The sequence below is a fragment of the Numida meleagris genome, chromosome 5 (genome assembly GCF_002078875.1).
Source record: "Numida meleagris isolate 19003 breed g44 Domestic line chromosome 5, NumMel1.0, whole genome shotgun sequence".
Classification (NCBI taxonomy): Eukaryota; Metazoa; Chordata; class Aves; order Galliformes; family Numididae; genus Numida; species Numida meleagris.
Window position 1 is genome coordinate 64630021 of NC_034413.1, and position 21606 is coordinate 64651626.

The window sequence follows — 21606 nt, forward strand, 5'->3', positions numbered from 1 at the left end:
AACTATCAATAAATCAAGTGAACCTAAACATCATTTGCTCCATTCAAACAACAAAGTAGCTCATCATGCTGGCAACGTGGAAGCAAACCATGCAAATCAGGCTGCGTGATTTGTTTTCCTGCAGCCTCGCATATCAGCTTTATTCTGCATGACATTAACACAAGCTAGAAATCAATAAAAGTATGCATAAAAATGAAATTAAAAATACTAAACATGCTGCACATATTTCGCAATCAGTTTTTTTTTTTTTTTTTATTAACCTATAAGACCATTACCTAAATCTTTGGCTTGACTCATACAGCAATTAACTTGCTTAATTAAGAGTTTGGCAATCACAACACACTTTCTCCCGATAAGTTTTAAGAAAGAAACGGAAGTGCAGTTTTACTCTGTATGGAAAGGGAAAGAGATTTCGGCGCATGGACTGGGAAAACGTAGCATGTACTAAGTATGTGCAAAGTGGTGCAGAAATCTGCCATTGTGCGGGAGGTAAAGGAGGAGAGGAATTTACTCTGGAAACTCACAGAAGAGACAAGACCTCATAGAACAATTGGGACTTGCCATAATCAAAAACTGGGACCTGAATTGTCCCAGAGCCGCGCTGTACCCTGGCACATCCCTAGGAGCCCTCTGCTGCAGTGACTCCTGGGCACGATTCCTCGTCCTCCCCGTGCTCCACACACACCCAGGATGATGACAACAGAAATATTCTTAATTTGAAGGCGCAGTTTCACTGAAATGAAAACACTTGACAACACACACGTGATTTGTTTAAGAAATGAGAGTATCAAAAGCATGAAACAAAGCATACCAACTGATGTCTTCTGTCAAAGAACTTGTCTCTATGAAATTTAAAGCTGCTGAGCTTCAGAGGGGAACCAAACCGAACTCCTAGATCAAAGCTTCCATTTCCCACAGGGCTCCAGATTTTAAGGAATTCTCATTCCAGTGGGAAAAAAAAAAAACTAGGCCTGAAGAACTTCAATGGGCATTTCTGTCTAGCTAAGATCCAGCTTCAGCTCAGGCATCCCAGCCTGCTGCTGTTCTTGCTTCTCTCACCTTCCCAAAAGCCACTCTCCATTTCCATGCTAAAATGCTAAATCTTCTCTGGTTTAGCTGGAGCCATTTCCACTTATTATTGCAGGGTTTTCAGATTAAGACTAGGCATTGGTAATATTGTGCTTTGCAAATGTATGCATTGCTGAAAAAATTACACATTGGCAAAAGCTACACACGACACAACCACTACCTGGGAAAGTCGCAGTTGTGCTACTCCAGAACAATATCTAGAATTAAAGCAAATACCCTAAAAACAGCTTCTAAAACACACTTAGAGCGCTCCCTCCTCTCATGTGATACACAGGGTCACAAACTACAAATTGGTTGGTTCTATTTTAAGGATTTCGTTCATCTGCTGCAAATAGCCAGTTGCATTTTTGCACCGCTTCAGTGCCCTAATATGCTTTAGTGGAAAAAGCCAGTATGCCCTTTGAGGAGGGGGTTGACGTTTTAATTGCAAAACAAATGCCTAAAGATATTTTACAACAAGAGATGCAGGGGAAAAAAAAAACAACCAACAAAAAACCAACCACAAACCACTCTTCCATGTACATCCTGCAAGCAATCCACATAGATTTATTCAGTCATTCCTCCTGCATGAGAACAACTCCTACTTTTTCCATTTTACCTCTAATAGAGATTTATTTATGTTTCTGGAATGCTATAACTTTTACAAAGCTAATTTCCATTTAGTTTCATCAGCAAAGACATGAGATTTTCCCCATGCTTATGGGGCATGAGTCAGAAAGGCTCCTTCACAATTTTCCCAGCGATAGAGGGCAGAGCCAGGCATTCCCATTCAGTGTCTACAACATTCCTGCTATTAGGAACAGAATGACTTTTCACTAGTAGAAAGTAAAAAAAAAAACAAACCAGATTGTGATTGAGGAGAAAAAAAAAACCTACAACAGGGGATGTGGAAGAGCCATCTGTTGCAAGAGCATCTGAAAATAGTGAATGTTAAGGCAAGCAAGCTCTGTGCTCCCACTTGAGATAGATCCCAGCGCGCTTCCTCCCTGCCTGCAGGCAAAGGAGCCGGGCACCCGCGCCAGCCCCAAGCAGATGGTGCGAGCAGGGTGCTGAGTGCCTCTGGGCACGGCCAGCCCTCAGGCAATTCCAGCAAGATCCACTTGGAATGGGCAGCGCAAGGTGCTTCCCACCACCACTGTGTAAGTACGTGCTGTGTAATGGGTGAGAAACAGGGGCAAAGTCCTGCTATGAGCCAACAGCATTCAACACCAATTTTCGGCAATGGAAGTTTTCGTGTAGGACCACGACAAGGGAGAAGGGCCTTCGCATCCAGGTGTCACCAAGTGACGACGAAGACAGAGCCCTCAGCTGCTCTTCTCGCCCCGCTTTTCCACGCTGTTACAATTGGACAAGCACTTTTATTATGACAGAGCTGTAGAAATAATAAGCTTTCAGCTGCTTTAGCCTTTCAGATGCTTCCAATGCAAAGAACATTTGACATGCAGCTTCAATGTTAATCTTGTTTTTTTAATCTTTGCTTCTAAATAGGAAAAATCGGGAGCATTGCTTTGTTGCTGCACGGCTTTATTTATTTTTAATCAAGCATGTTTCATCCCCATAGCATGATTAATTAAGAAAGTTAATTAGCAACTACAGCCAACCTACTAGAAAACAAAATCCTTCTGAGGATTTAAAAAATTAAAACATTCATTGAGAAGTTCTCATGTTTGCTTTCGAAATAGCTAACAAATGATAAAAGGTTTACAAAAATGTTCTTTGAAAGCACAGCTTATGCTCTTAAGATTGAATATGTGCATTATAAGTGGCAAAATTCCCAGCCGAGGCCTTTACAAAGAGATAATTAAAGGAGCCAAACAAGGATGCAATTATATCCTTTCCAGATGGAAGCAAGCGTACAAGTATTCAGTGTGTGGATGTAAGGAAGATACATTTCAAGTTTCAGCATCACCAGTAGATTTTTCAGTAGCTTGTTCTTAAAAAACAACAGTTTGAGGAAAGCCCATTGAGTCCAAGATAAACACAAATGTCCTAAGTAATCATTCACGTTCTAAACTCTCCTCAAACTGAAATTTCTCCTTCTACCTTTACTCCTATAAGCCAGACTCATTCACACACCAGACAAAAGCTGTATCACGCAGCATTGACAGTTGTCCAACACTGCTCAGATTTCCACTTCAGAACTGTGTAACCCAGACACCTCACAGTCCACAGGAGAAGAATAGGAAGATGCAATCACAAACCCCACCTACCATGTCAGTCTGAACAAATGCTGGTCCAGTTTCTCACTGGTAACTGATATCCTCAGATCAAACAACAGGATAAATGACAAACTGGATGCATGAAAGATCCCTTTTTCTATTCCTAGCTCTTCATCTTTATGTTGATATAGCATTGAAGTTCAACTTGCTAAATTTTTAGAATAAGATTTTCATTTCTGTTTTTGAAACCTCCAAAACCAAACCTCGTAGAGCTAATGATGAAAAAAGAACCCATTCAAAAATCTGAAAGAATGCAAAATTTCTTAGTAACATCACCTGAAACTTAATGCTTCACTGAATCTACATTGCCACGATCCCCTGAGAAGATAATGGTTAGAGCAGACCCTGATGTCCCTTCTTGTCTTAATCACACACCAGCAGTCCCACCATGTGCCAGCACACATTGGCATCTTGCATTTCCAGCACCAACACAGGAAGATTTTTACATATTCCTACATACTGTAAATGATTGCTCTCCTAAACAGTGAGCGAATGAGGACAAAATGTATGACAGTTCCCAAGTAAGAAATTTGCTTCCCTACTCTCCAATTTGTTTCATGAACAGGAAAGCGTTTTCTTCACGTTTCATCCTTTGTTGGGAAGTCTCATTCTGCACGGATTTCCCTTAGAAATGGCCAGTTTCACATAGAAAAATGAACCCTGGCTTTCACCTCCTTTCATCTTACGCCTTTCACTGCTTGCAAAGATGGACCCATGGAAAAAGTCAAGATGGAAAATACGCTGTTAGGATTTGTTTTATTTTCAGTGCTTGTGTAAAATCACAGAGACCACACTACATCCCAGGAACACTTCTGTGCCTTCTGCAGACAACTTCAGAGCTTTCTCCTCAACGCTAAACCTCTGAGATGCAGAAAGTGAATAAATACTTCATTCACATTGGGGGAAAAAAAAAAAAAGAGAGCAAGCAGCAAAATGAGAAAAACTCATTGAATTGCAGCGTCCCTAATCATGGCACCCATGGCCTCGAGGTGATGCAGTAGCAGCCAGGAGCCACAGTGCTGCAAAGAGAATCACAAAACTGTAGGGGTTGGAAGGAACCTCCAGGGATCATCAAGTCCAACACCCCTGTTAAAGCAGGTTCTCTGCAGTAGGTTGCAGAAGTCTTGCTGCTGGAGATGGTGCATGCAGTATGTTCTTGGTGCTCTATAAATGTCAGTGCTGTCTTCTTTTTGAAACCATTGGTTTAGAATGGCAATAGTTTAGCTAGATCTGGCAATAAAAAGTCATCTTGCAAAGAAATATTAATTGAGAATTTAAGGCTGAGCAAAGTACACATTTTATTTAATTATTTTTGCAATAATCGCAGACAGCGGTTAGTACAAGAGAAGTAGTAATGCTGTCAGGCAGAAGCAGGATAGATAGGCTGAGCCATCAGCAAGGCACAGGCTCCCATTTATTGCTAATTTACTTCAGAATAACTGATAAGCACACAGAAAATACCATTTACATTAAACTTCTCTTCCACAGGATGCAATACTTCCAAACCCAGACAAGCTGAACAGGTAGCAGCTTATTCAAAGTGTATTTTCTTGGGAATGACTCTAACAGTAGGGGGGAAAAAAAAATAGGCACAGATTTACAGCTGTGGTCTAAAATATAGAGCAGCCATCCCCTGGGGCTCTCTCACCGATTTCCAGTAGATTTTAGAGTATATGAAATGTGAATCAGAAGTTCAAAGAAGACTATCTAGTTAGACCCAAAAGCATTGAAAGAGGAGACCAAACAACAACCCCTACGGCAGGTCAGGGAGAGCCACAGGGCTCAGCCTCACAGCCAGGGCTGAAGCAAGATGCACAGGGGTGCATGTGTTTACTAATGATTTCTGAAGTCTAGGAAGATCAGTGGGAGACGGTTAAAGATTTGCTTTACAATCAGCCCAATCATAAACTAGTAAGCTGCAGCAACTACAAGTAAGCAGGCAAGGCAGCTACACCCATACTTCAGTGCAATGTCAAGTACAAAGCTCCAACCATCCCAGTGTCAGAAAGCACCAAATGAATGGCTCTACAACACTGAAGCCCGAAACATTTCTAACACAGAGTTTGTCACACTCTAAGTAAAATGCTCCAAGCACTATGCAACTCCTGCAATCCTCAAAAAGCAGTTTGGATTTTAGCAGAGCCAACTTCTGTTCAGTCTCGCACCTTGTTTTAATATATCCCACACACTCCTACAAATAAATCAGCACAGAATCTGCCCTATGATTTTTTTTTACTTATTAAAAGTAATATGTTAACCATAAAACCCATCATCTCCCTTCTGTAATCCGTATCGCATAATACAAAGCAAGAACAACTTGACAAAATTCAATGGTGTGGACATAACTTCTGGATTTCTTGACGTGATTGATTTATACATTTTAAAATTACATTAACAGTAATACTTGTATTTAATGCTCTATTATTTCTGCCCATAAATTGGGATCCAAGAAGCATACAGAGGGAATTTCTATGATTAGGCAAGCTGCCAAGTTCTCAAAGACTTATCATGGAAAAGTGCAGTGTTCAGACAGATATGGAAAAAAAGAAAAGGACTAACAGAAGGCAGTTTGGAATATTAATTTAGCAAGAGAAATTCTAAAATGTATATAGGAAGCAGTTGCATATAGATCTCCACACTTTACTACAAGAAGGACTGCTTGCTCTTCTTTCCAGATCATCATTTCAATTGCTACGCAAATGAAAGCATCAGTTTAATGAAAGGCCTAAATAACTTACAACTGTATCAAATTTCTCTGAGACTTTTTTCCACAGTACAAGGACTGCAGTTATTGCCTTTCTATAACTAAGAAAACCAATGGCGTGTATCACCTTTTTGACAGCATCCTCATAGTTGTTGCATCATTCTTACGACCTCCATCAGTACCAGTCAGTATGGAAAGCAAGTTCTATGCTTCTCCCTTTCTCACCTTGTGCATTACAACACTACAGCACCACTAGGGAACCTGCAGCTGCTGCTCCTCAGCTCAATGGCTCCTGCTGGTGTCTTTCATCCTAGGAGCGTGTAACGTTTTTCTTAGTGTTTTGTTGACTGTTTGTAAGTCGGGTGAAGCTGTTCTCTTGATAAGGTGGATCCTCAGCTCTTGTGGTTCTGGCTGGGGGACTGGGTATGGTTTCAAGCGCTAGAAGAGCACATGGATCTCTACTTTTGTTGTTTAATGTTAATTGTTTCAAAAAATAAGTGTATGGAAGTCAGAAGATGTCTCCCGATACATGAAGAACTCTCTGGGTTGTGACCCAGACAGAATCAGCTGATTTCCAGTGAAGGAGAAATTTGTTTTTTTAATAAGCCTGCTCCCAAGAAGACCTTGAAAAAAGAACAGCCAAAGAACAAACAAGCAAAAAATATTTTGTTTTTGCAAAAGACTTGCAAGCTGAGCTAACAAATCCCTCAATCACTGGGTGTTCATGTATATTTTTCCTCCAGAGATTTGTCACATGTACATGATGTGCTGTGGAAATTCTTTTGAAAGGATATGCATTTCCCTAAAGGATTTTCAATGAGAATTTATTGCTCATTAAAGATTCAGGATTGGCAGCACTTCAGTCTTCAGTTAATGATGTTTGTTTATTAACATAAAACGCATCATGCTCAACAAGACTATAGCTTTCCCAACCCATGCATCAAAGCACAAAACAGTTCTCCATCCCTCATATTATTCCCTGAGGCTCTCTGCAAGGGTGCTAACACGATCGTCCTCTCATAGGATGAAGTCAGAACCCGCATTTCAAATAAGGCTGAAAATCATAGAAACATTTCTTCATAACTGATACTACTCAGATATAAACTAACAGCAACAAACCTCAGCCTGCTGCCATCACTTCTACTATCTGTTCCTTCCCTGTCAGCCTTTTACCAGAATCGGATCTTTGCTTAGTGCTAATCCTACTGTTCTTAAATTCCACAATTAACATTCATGCAAAATGCTCCTTCTAAATGCTGTAAGTAAATTACCAGCTTTTGAACCTTAATGCCATTGAATATGCAAAAGAATGATGAAGGCTGAAGAGAACTGGGTCTGCAAACCAGAGATCTTAGCAACCCACCACTGAGCTCTCTCTTGCATTTCTATGAAAATAAAACAGAAGTGAATACATTTCCTCAGAAAAAAAATTGGACCAAATAAGTGACATACACTGGTATTGACAAGTCCTACCCTCAGTCAAACTCTTTCATCCTACTGCTTTCTCCATAACTAGTTTTCCCTCTGCTAGCATTTCTCTGGCTGGCTGTGAGAAAGGTTTTTCTCCTAGTTCTCTACAAAGTGTCTCAGTTTTGTCCTTACAAACCAAAGAGGACATATTCATTACTGGCTGACCTCTTACCTCTGTTTTCTACTCCCTTGTTCCCATCACAACACATTCCTGGTATTCTTTGAGATTGCTTTTTTTGGGGGGGGGGGGTGTACGGACCCTAACCCCACCCAAGCCCCAGGGCTGACAGCGCGTCCCATCACCCAGCGCCGACGGGATGTACGAGGGGGGGTTGCTATACAGAGTGATGTGTTTTTATCCGTCCATAAAGCCCACAACATCAGGACTTCTGTTTTCTTTATCAAGCTGCACTTACAAATATCATCTCTTTTCTCTCTCCGAGTTTCATTTCTTGCATGCTCAGTAATCTTCCAGCTGTCATCCATGTCCTGCTCTAATTGAGCACTGGTATACCTTGGAAAAATCTTTTTTTTTGTGAACAAGAAACAAAATTAAAGTGATTTCATTCTGTTTGATTCGCTGGACCTCCCTCCCTTGGCTTTTTCCTTGACCAATTGTTCAATACTTTCAAGCACCTTGCCAGCAAATCTACAATGACCCTCTGCTCAAAGAGAAAATACAGCAGAGAATCAAATTTGTTCAAAAAGATTCCCTTTCTTTACTCCTTAAACTAGCTTAGTTGTTTCTCATAATTTCTTTTAGCACCCCAAGAACACCAGTATGGCATTATTAAGACACACAGATAATGCTCTGTCACAGAGGCACGCTGCTGCCGAGCACTGCCTCCACACACAGGCAGCCTCACTGCAACCCATCTTTGCTCCCCTCTGCCAACTCAGCTGAGAGATTAGAGAATTTCTTTTCACAGCATTTTACAAGAAAGCAAGTAAACTGAACTCCACGCATCCTTGAGTAAGGCAGCAGGACAGCGCTGCCAGTTCCCACAGGTACTATCTATCTGCAGGCATCAAAACCAAGCCCTGGGCACTGGGATTGCACAGCAGCATCGTCGAGTGCTTTGTACTCAGGAAATCACCAGAATGAGTCAAAATACGTACCAAGTCTGGCCTCCAGGTAAATATTGATGCCTTCTATGTACACATACACATGTGAACCACATAGTTTCCGTGTTTGTATTTCCAAATTTCCATTCTGTGACATCGTGCACAGAAACCCCGCACTGAAATCCGTGAGGGCCCAGCAAGAAGCAGCAAAGCGAGGGCAGTTAAAAGCGCATGAATGCAAACAAGGCAGGTAATGATCTTTAAAAATACTTTTAACAACCAACCAATAGAAAGACATAAAAGGCTACTAAAAGGACAGAAAAAGGCTAAGGTCATCTTTTGGATAAATATCTGCTTGCAGTGAGACATAAAGCGGCTGATTTGTACCTTGGAGCAACAGGTCGTGATGTGCAGCAGTTGCCCCTCGGGCCGCCTGCACCCCGCCACCAGCAGCAGCTCCTTGCCCCTGGCAAACACCGAGCATCAAGGCACCGCCTGCAGGGGCCTTCTGCCGGGACCACGGCAGGTGACAGACACAATAAATGAAACAGGTCTTTTGTAAGAGCACTCTCAAATGCCCGCATAAAAATACTTTGGATGTACTGATAGGCAATAATTGCCACTTAGTTTTTTGATTTCAGGAACACGATCCTGTTTATTGACTTCAAAGAGTGAGCAAGAGAAGGTAATTCAATCTTGCCCGTACATCTCAGTAAACTTCACTGTACCCACTGGTTTTGTTGAGAGAAAGGAAAGGAGGGGAGGCAGTGACAGGGAGTTCCTCCTATTCTTAAGAATTAAAAAAAAAAAAAACCACAAAAAAACACCCAACAGTACCAGAACAAATTTCCTTAGAGAAATGAAACTGCTGGACTTGCCATAGTCCTCCCCCAGGTCTGCCAGTGGGCTCTGGTTTGCTTTAAACAAAATAACGTGGTCTCAGCCACAGCTCAGAAAGAGAAAAAAAACGAGCACACTGAAAATCACTTTGAAGTATCCTTCGGTAACCCAGCTTGTGAATTCATATTCCTGCAGCCTTACAGCAATAAAATCAGTTACATCCTAATGATATAATTGTTTCTTCTATCATTCTGTCCATAAAAGAAGATGAGATAAAGTCAAAGCCAGTGGCCTCTGGCTGATGATGTGTTTTGACAAATTAGATGATTAACTGGAACCTCAAACTCAAGCTTCACTGTCTCAGCAGACCTAAAAGAGCAGAAGAAAAGACTGGCTTTTAAAAGGACACGGATCTACAGGGACCCTCGCCCAGACTGCACAGAGCTCCTCAAAGGGCAGTATTTGCATTGGATCAAACAGGGGCTGGCACGCGCTCAGGCTAATTTTAATACAGAAATTACAGTTGTCACTTTAAATAATGGATGCGGCATATGGTAATATATGCAGCATGCTTTCAAACATGTTCAAGTAAAGATAGAGAAACCAAGTCCTCAATGACTGTTTTGCCAATGCAAGACTTAGTGACAGCGAAAATGAAAACCAGAGCACATCAGAAGTACCAGCAGAGCAATGAAAGTCCTTTTGTGTGTATTTACAGAGCCATTTAAATTCACACACAGTCAAATCACAGCCTGTGATTGTCTGGGGATGACGCAAGGACGGAGCAGTGCCTGGCACAGGACCCACCTGTGCTCCCCGCGTTGCTTCTCCGAGCTCAGGGTGAGCAGGACTTGCTTCAATATAGAATCTTTAAAAACTGACCTCTGGATGCTAATTAAAGAAATCTTTATCTGATATGCTCGGGCACTGTCTATCCTTTCAGCTAGGGCAGCTCAACCAAGTTGGGATAGAACTGTAATTTTAACCTTTTCTAATTACTTATGATGTGATGGAAAATTATGAGAACTTGTACTCCTATATCATTTACAATTAAACATCTGGGGAAAAGAGAAACAAATTTTTTTGTTTAGAACCTGAACCAGGGAAGCACACACCTTCACAAAATCCCACAGAAATTAAACCTCCTTGGGGAATCTTAAACAATTTTCCCCAAGGAAATCAACAAGATCTGCTCGGTGAATGAGGCCAGCTTCCCAAAGCTCAAACAGCATCAACTTCTACGGATGTTTAATTTCAGCAAACAAAATAAATAATGTAAAAGATAAGGGTGAATCATGATTATGATGTGTTAGTATTCAGGCATTTCCAAACAAACATTAAATGTAAACTAATAATGACTTAAAATACCATCTGAAGTACTAACACGGGAACATTTTCAGATGTTCAAATGTCAGCTAGATGCTTAGACCAATCTGCATCTCTCCAGTTTCAACTAAAAATAACACTTCAAAAGTAATTCTGAATAGTAATTTGGAATTTTGAATGTTTGAATAGAGCTCCTCACCATTTTTCACAGCAGAAAGATTCCAGTATTTTATCTATGAGGCTGGGTAATAAATTGTGGTCTGAAATGACTTATTACAGTCATCACCTCTAGCCAAATACATCACCTTGGGTAGGAAGCAAAATCAAAACCACATACAGTGGTCACGTAACATTACCACATGTATTACCTCATTTACAGAATCAGGAAAAAGTCAGCCCGAAATCAAGGTATTGATTATTTCAAAATTTAATTCCCCAGGCAAAAGCCATACTGACAAATAAATCCAGTAAAGGGCATTTGCTAATTAACTAAGCGAGCCTAATCTTGAATTCAAGTTAATTTGGTATTAGAGATTGTAAAACTAACACTACACTTAAAGTACTCGTGTAATAAAGACAAACAGCCATTAATGGAATTGGTGATCAACTTTGCAGATAAACTCCATCCCATTACGTGCTCATACCTTTACTTTATATGAGATCAAGAAAGCTGACAGAAAATACACGCATGGACATTTTGAATATTTGCTGTTTATACCAAAGGCATGCATTTACCTTGCATTCAGAAGATCAGCATGAGGCTGCAATAAGCATCTGCTGTGACATCCAGCACCACCAATAGCTGGCAACTTTCTGGGAGAAAGCCAGCTGAAGCAATATTCTTGATACCCAAGGTTGATCCGCAAATTTTATCAGTGGCTCTTAACGGTATTTTACAAGAGCGTAAAAAAATATTGAAAGTCCTTTTAAATACAGAATACATTATTAATTTTCTTAGTATATATGGGTGTTCAGAGCTTTTCCAAACTCAGTGGATCAATAGCTAGGGGATGTTTGCATTTGCTTTCCTTTCTTCAAGTCCCCAAATCAGAGCAGAATAGCTTCTCCTGTTTAATCATGCTGCAAAAACTATCATTTTGATACACTCAGATTGCTTCTATGTTGACATATTTTTCTTTACAAGATACTGTCTTAATTAGTTCTCTATCATTAGGAGGTTGTCCAAAAGACAAGTGAAGAAATTTTTTTAGTGAAGCAGAAGAAAACCATATGGTTTTTGATTGCATATTATTTCTTACTGTAAAACCAGTACATGTTCATTGCTGGACAGCCCATAAAAACAGTTTCCACAGTTCAGAGTGAAAGCTGTTATCTAATTTCACATGGAAGCAAAATGCTGGGATTTTGTTCTGCACACAGCATCCATGTTCACCCCTTCATGCACAGTTGGTGGGAATGCACGGCCAAAGGCAAAGGCCTTGTGTGGCTCTGGCTCTCCATCAGCACCTGACGCTGCCTGCTGGCAACGTTCTCACCCTGCATCGACACAACGGCCTAATAGCACGATTGTGCAGCCTCCTAATAAACTTCAGGTAATATTGGTCAGCCTACTCATGCATTTTTCCACCTCTCATGTGCAGGAAGAGAGAAACTCTCAAGATACACGAGGTCAGATTCAGCAGGCACCTCCCCCCAGTAGCACCTTGTGAAACATCATGAAAAACCGCACCTCCTTACAGACAGCATTTCTGTACCCATCTGTAGGAACCGCAGCTTCACTTCAAAATCCAGAGCTTCCAATCTTTCAGAACCGTATATGACAGATATGGAAAACTATTTTCTAGCTAGTACTGAATAATTCCCATTTTCCTCTATACACAGGTCACATCTTACAAGAGGTTTCCAAAGTTGTATTTTCTCTACAAATAGTGGTATCTTTTAGAACACTGTCTGCAAAACATTTAACAAAACAACATCAGTCACTGCTCTTTGTGCAAGGAAAATGTTTCTAAGAGAATGCACGCAAGCACCTCAATGTGCCAAAGGTATTACGGAGGAAAGGCATAACGAGTACCCCAGGAAATCATGCCCACTGTGCCAAGCAGGCAAACACTACAGCCAGGTCTTTAAGAGGCAGGCAGCCACAGAGCTGGAGCCAGCAGGGCTGGGCCAAAAGCCACGGCTGGAAAGGAAAAGCTCTCACTGCCCCAAAGGCAATTGCCCCACTGACCCTTCACATGTTTTGTTTATACATCTCTTCCTCCATCTCCAGCCACCATCACACTTTGCTGGAGGTTTCCACTTGGGGGTTATAGTTCTCTCCTGCACAGACAGAAGATATTCCCAGGAGTTTGCTGGCCAAGCCTTGCACATCAGGGACACCAAGCTGCAGGGCCGTGCCCTTCCCTCCTCAACCATATCCCAGCTTCCATCCCTCTATGCCTGCATTTCTTCTATCTCCTCTCTTTTTCTGCTTCTCCAGAGCACTCTGTTTTTTCCACAAGTGTTTTTATACTGCTGAAACCAACAAGTTTTCATCAATTTTAATGTCTGTGCCTCAGCGATGGCTCTCCCCAGCAGATCAGTTTGACTCTGAAGTCACTGCTTATGGTGAAAGCAATTGACTCACTGTTGCAAACTGCCCCCTAGGCAGAACGGGAGAGGAAAAGCCTAGGGAGTGAGAGCTGGCAGGGAAATTCGTGAGCAGGTAAAAGAGAGCAGACTGCTGGGGAACATGGGAACAGCAGACAGACCCAGAACTACAGGGAGAATACCCAGCCAGCCCATCACTTCGTATAGAGAGCATGAGGAAAGGTGTCATGAATTTAAGCAAACTGCTCTAACATTACAATCTGAGTACTCAGATACTTACTCCTGCCCAGAAACGCGGGGTTCAGGCTGGTAACCAAAGGACCTGTAATTGCTCCCCAGCACCAGCCCCGGCTGTGTGCCCACAGCTCCACTGCAGAGCAAAACCAAGGCTTCACCTGCATGCTTCTGGGAGCAATCTCCTGCTCAAAGCTTATTTTTGCACAGCATACTGCCATAGCATTTACTGCTCTTTTCATGCACTTCTATATAAGAAGCACAAAACATACGTTTTATTTCAAACCAGCAAAAGTTGGTGAGCTTTCGTGACAGGTAAGGTTTCCCTTTTCATTCCATTTTTAAAAGGTATTAAAAATCACAACACCCAACACAAAGCAACAGAGAAAGTCAGTGTCAGGCTTGCTTATTCTCAGAAATAAAGTTGAGCAATTTCAGGATCTTGTCTTTTGAGCACAGATTGCATTTTGGCCTATCAGATGCTGCAGTAATGGGATTTTCTAAGTCTGAAACATGTCCATATCACGCACATAAAGAAATCTCTTGATGTTTTACTTAGTTTAATGCTTTTTTCATCATATATATCCTCCCATGCCCCCCTGCTTTCAACAGCTAATAACCAATACGTCTGATGAAAATTAATTGACTTGACAGCTTGCATAAAGCCCATAAAGGTCCAAAGGAAAAATGCTGTGACAACAGTTTCTTTCTTAGTAGGACTGTAGCCATGGAAACTATCTTTAGAGGCCAACTGGCCTCCATCCCAGCACAACATACAAAAATCAAAATGCTACTGTCACTGGGATAGCCAGTGGCACCAGTCTCAATTGTCAACCTTCACAACTTTGCTGCATCACAGCTAAAGGAAAATATTCATTGATTTTATTCGGAGCAAAGCTGGTATGCCATTACAGTAACATTACAGAGTTAGATGATACAGACTCTACAAACTGTGCTCACACTGATAATTACTATGATAATCTGTTACAAAGAACCTATAAAATGTNTAGACAGATACCCAAAATATCAATGTGCAGATTACTCAGTTTCTTACATAGAACATTTTATTAATTATTATGATATAAGCAATTTTGTCTTATCTTCAGGTAAATACTGGCAGCCAAAGAAGAAATCTCTAATCTGATTTACCTCTGTCACATTGGATCAGCTGAAACACCGATCCTTTTGGATTTATCTCCTATAGCTTGCCGGAACAAAGCTGTGATTTCTAACATAGTCTGAGAAAAATCATCATTTTTTTTTTTACGAATGATGATAGATTATCCCTCAAAAGGTAAGACAAATGAGCCAGAGGCCGTGTGGTAACAGCAACCACAAGGCAGGAATGGCGCTCACTCTTTTTGAAGAAGTAGGGTTTTCTTCCAGAGAGGTGTTCTGAAGATGGAAAAACATTTTGTTCATTAAGAAAGCTAGCTGAATTAAAGGAAGCAGGAGTTAGAAATATGTATTTAGTTGCACTGCATATGAGACACCTAAAGAAATAAACCACCATCTTCAATGTACTTTTAATCCAGCTGTTCCTCTGCTGCTCTCACTGCTTGGGAAAGGAGCCTTCAGATTGTCTACCCAGACATCAATGATAGGATATTTTGTAAAATAATTGCAAAAAAGAGAGGGGGGAAAAAAAAAAAGAGGAAAAAGAGGACAAGCTTTTCTGAAGGCAGACAGAAATTTGGTACTGATCTGGATGGGAAGAAGGTGCAGGCCCCCAAATGCAGAGCAGTGATTCCGTCCTGTGGCACTGGAGCTCTGAATGAGAAATACTAATTTGGGGGAGAAAAGGGAGGAGAGGCATGCCATGTTTTGATCCCCTTGGAACTATCAGTAAGCACACGTCTGACTTGAACTGTGGGTTACATTTTAAATCTAACAACAATTCTTATCAATTCACCTATTATCTGTAAATTGATTTATCAGTGTAAGATTGCTGCAACATGCAGTAGAACTATTTATTACATGCTTCACACTGAGGCTTGCTCCAACTACTACTAAACAAACCAGGTACACTTCAGCTAACTTGGATCTCACTCAAAAATACTTACTCTGTGCTGGCATCATAAAAAAGAGATTAACAGAACTGAAGAGACAGACAATAGGGCTTATGTGCCGAAAACTCGGCTTCTTTTTCCATGTTAATCTCTTAGGAGACCCCCATGACTGAGAACCTTACCATCTTTAAGCCTATCATAGCTACACCACTGCTGACTGAAGATGTTAAGGAGATTAATCCAGACTCTAATAATATTTATCTAAGCATTGCTATAAATATCGCTCTTAGAAAAGCTTTTCCTTGCCAAGGGAGAGAGAAGCTCACAAACTGATAGATCCCAGCCTACCCAACCTTCACTCTAGCACAAATCCAAAAGCACCCAACAAAATGAACAATAAACACCCAAGTATATTTCTACTACTCTACAAAATAAATCCTTAAGAAAGCACTGCCATCCTCTGTTCTATGTGCATTAATGCTGCAGTGATGAGTGACAGAACAAGCTTTTTTCAAAAATAATTTTACTAGTTATGAAAAAAATTGACCCTTGCTTTGACAGAAGTATCTCCATTCCAGAAAAATGCCAGTAAAATAAAAGATTTCTAAAATCTTTTAATAGCTCATTTGCTTTCCCCCAGCTTTACAAGCTGGTTTTCTCCCTCACTGTAATGCACGCTGTTGGAGACCCCAGTATCTTTCCCCACTGCTGCTTTCACAGATCATAACATCTGTACCACAAATCCCAAGCCCTGACAGACTGTTCCACTACAATCTTTTGATTCCTTAGATTCTCAGTTTTCAAATTGAATAGAATATCCCTCTGCGACTAAGTATTTCCTATCTTTAATTAATTCCTCCAAACCTGCTGTTTTCTTCCCAACCACAATTTCATCATTTTCCTCCAAGAGGCAGCAAATCAAGATCCAGCAGGGCCATTTTATTCCTCCTTGCCTGTCAAGATGTCATCATGAAGCATGTCATCTGATCTCCTAATCCCTTCTCCATTCACAATACCTGCCTTGCTCTTCCCCAGGTTTTCACTGCCTGTGGGTACTATTCCTTGCCATACAGATCTATTACAGTCATTCCCAGCTTAAAACAACAAGAGTCATCGTTGGTCCTACTTGACTCCATTTTTTTCCACCTTCCTACTGTGGGGTTATTGAACATCGCCTAGACTGCCACCCACACCTCTATTTGCCAGTCATCCTGAGTGGTCTTCATCCCTCTGGGAAGCTGGACTCATCAGGCTGTACGGACATGCTCCAAGCTGAGAACCAGCTCCAAGCTCCTCCCCAGAAAACCCTGAACCCCTAAAAATCCTAGCTCAAAGAAGGAGTTCCTCCCCAGGGAGTCCAAAGTGGGATGTCTTCGGATATTTTAGGCCTTTCTGGTTTTCAGAGACAGAGCTCATGCTTACAAGGTTGGAGAAACCAGGCTTGTAGGCTCCTGTTACCCAGAAGTTTAATACTAAGCTGTAAGATACAAGGCTAGGCAATGCCTGTCTTGGCAGGTTTGAGGTAAGTGTTCAAATACCTTGGTTTGTCAGAGTGCTGGGCCTTGTGAATGAAATTTGGATTTCACCAGCTGCTCACTGACCAACTCCTCCTTATTTTTCCTTATACACTGTAGTTTATCACTCTGACCTTTGCTTTTAGAGCAGATGTTCTTACTATCATACTTTAATTTACTATGTGCATTTTCACTGATAATTTAATGTCCTTTTAGGTGACAGCTTGCCTTGCATCAAGACATAAAGCCTCAAGCTCATCACTGGTGAGCCTGTCGCTTTCCTCCTGAAGAAATGGTGCTCCCAGAGGACAGCTGGAGCACCCAAGCGTAATGCAGAAACAATGCTGTAAATTGTTCAAAAGCTGTTAGGTACAATTCCCATTAAAAACCGTAAGAGTGATTATGACTCAATCTCATTTTCAACAGCCACCAGGAACTACTTTATTGCCAATGCAAAGAAGGCCAAGAGGTACCACATGTTGAGTATGGCTCAACTGGTAGCTTTGGACTTTACCCAAAGTCAACAGGAAGATGACTTTATTACACTGCCTTGACCTACATTCTCTGCTTATTGCATGGTACACAGTTACTCACTTACTAATGACACAGCCATCCTTCAGGATGCAGCAAGTTGGTGGGGGTGTCACCCTATAAAGTGAAATTCAGCTTCTACATCCAAGTCTTGCAACATATGCTGGAATGCAGATGTACACAGAGGGCAGAGATGAAGTATGCAGGCAATTAATACCAAAAAAAAAAAAGAGAGAGAAAGGGGGAAAAAATATGGCAAAGGAAATTAGAATTATCATTCTAAAGTCTTGAAACATCTTCAGAACAAAAGAATCACTCACAATAAGGAACTGGTATACAAGTAACTTTCTTGTTAGCAAACATACAATGGGATAAAGATTTTAGCTTCCTGAAGTAGGTTAGAACAACAGCATGGGCAAACCTTGGCACAGAGAAGCTTTAAGGATTCAAGTGAATGAAATGAGAGAACAGCTGCATTATCTATTTCAAACAACACATGCCACCAGGAGCCAAGAGTCTATTTTAAGGGGGTTATACACAACGCAAGGAAAGTTATCAGAAAATGGAACAAAGATGTATATGGAAAGCAACTGGTAAATGGTTGGCCCATTAGCAGTCAGAACAGTACAGACTTAAGGGAGATCCGAAGACGAGAGATGGGGAAAAAGAGTGTTTCTTTTTGTTCTTTTACAATATATAGCAGCAGTGAAAAATTTGTTTCTGTGATACATCAAACTTCTTTTCCATACCTTGTTTTTGCCCTCCTTACTTGCATTTTGATTATTCTGAGGAATAATTTATGTTTCAGAGGTAAATTGTCTGCACATTCAGCACAGCAAGAGAGGTAGAAGTATTCGACTCCCCTTTATGAACCATTAGTTTCCATATTGTAAAGCTTTGCTCCTTCTGAAAAAAAGCACAACTTCCCATTTTCATTTCAAGGAAGAAGTACAGAAGAAAAATCAGTTCCCAAAGAAGTAGATTACTCCAGGGTCTCTGGCTTTTAGAAGAATTTTGCATATCAAGTCTTGCTGGCAGAACACCCAGTCTTTCTCTTAATGTTTAAATCATCTGAATACATTAAAAAAAAGAAAAAAAGAAAAAAAGAAAAATAAAAAAAGAATTTGCCTATTATTTTTTTAAAATTATATCCTCATCAACTTAGGCGTGTATCCATTATCTAATATCCTTGCTCTATCTATCTAATTCTTTGGTCTAGGAGTTTCCATTACCCAATTTAAATGAGAGCTAAATATCAAAGAGCTAGAAACAATAAACAGTATTTTGCTGCTGTAAACCCTCCAGACCTTCTTCATAACAGAAGCACAAACCTCAAACCTACCAGGCTCCTGGCTGACTTTTCAGACAAGTACTATTACAATTGCCTCTCCACTGGCTGATTTCTGAGTAGCACCAATACCGTATCAGTGCTCTGACAATCCCAGCTTCACCACAGTGCAGCTTCAGGTGGAAGAAGTGACTCCAAACCTCAGTGGACACGCAAACCAAAAGCAGAAAAAATTCATGCTGCCTAAACGCCAGTCCTAAGCCAGCTCCATCGCATGATGTGACTGCATTTTAACTAAATAACCGAACTAATCTCAACTACCTACCATAATTCTTGAGGAGTAAAGCAAAAGAGGCCTTTTTTTAGATCATCCACCTTTTAGTGCAGCACATCTTAGCAAGCCCTAATCTTGCAAACACCTATACACATTTGGCTTCACACCCAGAATCACCCCTCTACTCCAATGCTGCAACCCTGAGGTTAAGCAGGTGGCTAACTGGTTGCAAAATCAGGGTCTTAAAAGGCAAACTAATCAGTGTGGTAAGTGGATTTATACACAACACCTGGCTTCTGCTGCTGCGCATCTCTGGCACTGAGCAGGGGATTATCTGTTAGAGTCAACGGTGGCACAGCTGCAATGCTCAGCAAGAGCTGTAATGAACCCAACTTGGAGCAGGAGTGGAGAAGTAACCACGGCACAGCTACTACAGAAAGGGGGGTTCTCTGCTTCAGAAAGAAAGAATCACCAAATACCAACTTCAGCATACATCTGCACTCCACTCTGGCAACAAATGCTTGTCAATAAGTAAGTGCGACATCAATTAACAACAAAGACAGATGAGAAAAACGGAGGCAGGAATGATTTTCTGAGGAAGCTCTCCAAAAACAAGAAGAGAGCAGACTGAAAGTACACGAAGTACAAACGACGGTAGTCCTCAGCTAAAGGACGTAATGTTCCTATCAGCAAACCGTACGCGAGCTGCTGAAACCATCCACAAGTTGTGGTCTTTCTCATTTTCCTCTGCTCTGCTCCGAACATCTGATCCACCCGTAATTGTCAGCGCACACTGAGCCAGGCATGGGGCAGCCATATGCTTCGCTTTGAGCACGTAAATTGCATGGGATGGCACGGATGGAGCTGCTCTGTGCACGTGGCTCGCTGCGGGCTTCCAGTGTTTGGCAGAGCAGGGGCACAGCACGTGCTGCAGGTCTGCCATCGGGCAGCAGGACACCAGAGCCGGGCTCCTGGAACGCGCCCTGCAACCATGTTCTGGAAGTTCTGGAAGTGCTTCACCTTGGAAGACTTTAGATTTTATTAGGGTGCTTTTAAAGCAATTGCAATCTAATGACATACTTTTTCATACCATTTCCCTGCATGGCACAGTCATTTTCACACTTTAAAAGAACACATAACTCTGCAGCAGCAGGGACCTGATGACATTTATACTCCTGTACTGGCAAGCCTACCTACTGCCAGTGGTACCACTGCCCCAACCGTTGGCAGAGGGCAGCGAGGCCGGCTAAGTCCAACCAAGAGTGCTGGTCACTTCATCCCGACAGGGAATTCTGCTCTTGGCTTATACAATTTGTTTCCTCCGTTAACAAGGAATGGAAAAACATCCCAGCGTTCAAGGGCAAACCAAGTATTTTTGGTTCACCATTAACCGGCATCAAAAAAACATAGAAAAAAAACCCAATTCCTTAGAGTTCTGATTGTTGCACAGTTATTCCCCAACTGCATTTAAAAACCCAGCCTGTCGATTCCAGCATTTCAGTGCAATTTTTTATTGACCTACTAACCTGTAACTCTGGGAAGCCTGGAGCTAAGAATGCAATAATGGCTGGCAAACACGAGTCTCCAAACAGAGTGTAATAACCTTAAGTAAACCGCTGCCAAGCAAAAGTCCTGCAGATCAAACAGTTCCCACGCAGCCCTGCGCTATTAACTAGTGAAAAAGCCCCATGATATCTCCATGGCCATGCACAATAACTGAGCCCCGCGCTTCTGTTTACTTACACAGCTTATCTGCAACCCTGTAATGTACACAGCTGACCTCCCGATGTAAATCACTTGTCTGTTTAACGGTACATCACTTGTTAAAAACTCTTCTGATGATAAACAAGGGTTTTAGCCAAAACAGCCATTTTTAAGACAAGCAGAAATTTGCAGCAGGCACTTATGATTCCAAATCTAAAATAGTTTAACTTTGTGGAGAAACACACACGCGGAGCTAGCAACGCTGGGCTATTTATGAGGCTCTGACTTTTCTTATGAGAAAACCGCGTGCTTATTCTAGCGTAGTCAGAGCGTCTTTGGGGTAAACCCACCTCAGACGATGGACAGCGACTCCAACACCCTACTAAGAGCCAGCTGAGCCAACAGCTGAACCAACTGCCACGCCAACAGCCTGACCAGCAACTAAGCCAACAGCCCGATGCCTCCCAGGCCCACACCACATCGCATCGCTTTGTGCGCTCTGCGCTGAGCTCTGTTCCGCTCAACTTCTCCCGTCAGCACCAGCCACTTGTCCAAGCCTCGTGCAACACAGAGAAGACATTTTTACACAAACAAGTCTAAATTAAATAATTACTATTATTATCACGTGAAAACTATAACGGCAAGGCTTGATAGGATGCCGCCGCCAGAAGAAAACCTGCCGCCTCAGGGTGCAACAGGGCTCGACCGCGAGCGCAGCAGCCCAAGGGGAAGGCAGCGCGTCGCGCCGGGGGCTGACGCGCAGCGGGGCGGAGGCGGCAGGGAAGG

General features: G+C 41.7%; 1 protein-coding gene across 5 annotated transcripts in view; it reads right to left on the bottom strand.

The window, feature by feature from the left end:
• The window catches only part of NCKAP5 (NCK associated protein 5), a 454740-nt gene that overhangs the window by 196545 nt on the left and 236589 nt on the right, over nt 1-21606 (bottom strand). The window lies entirely within an intron of this gene.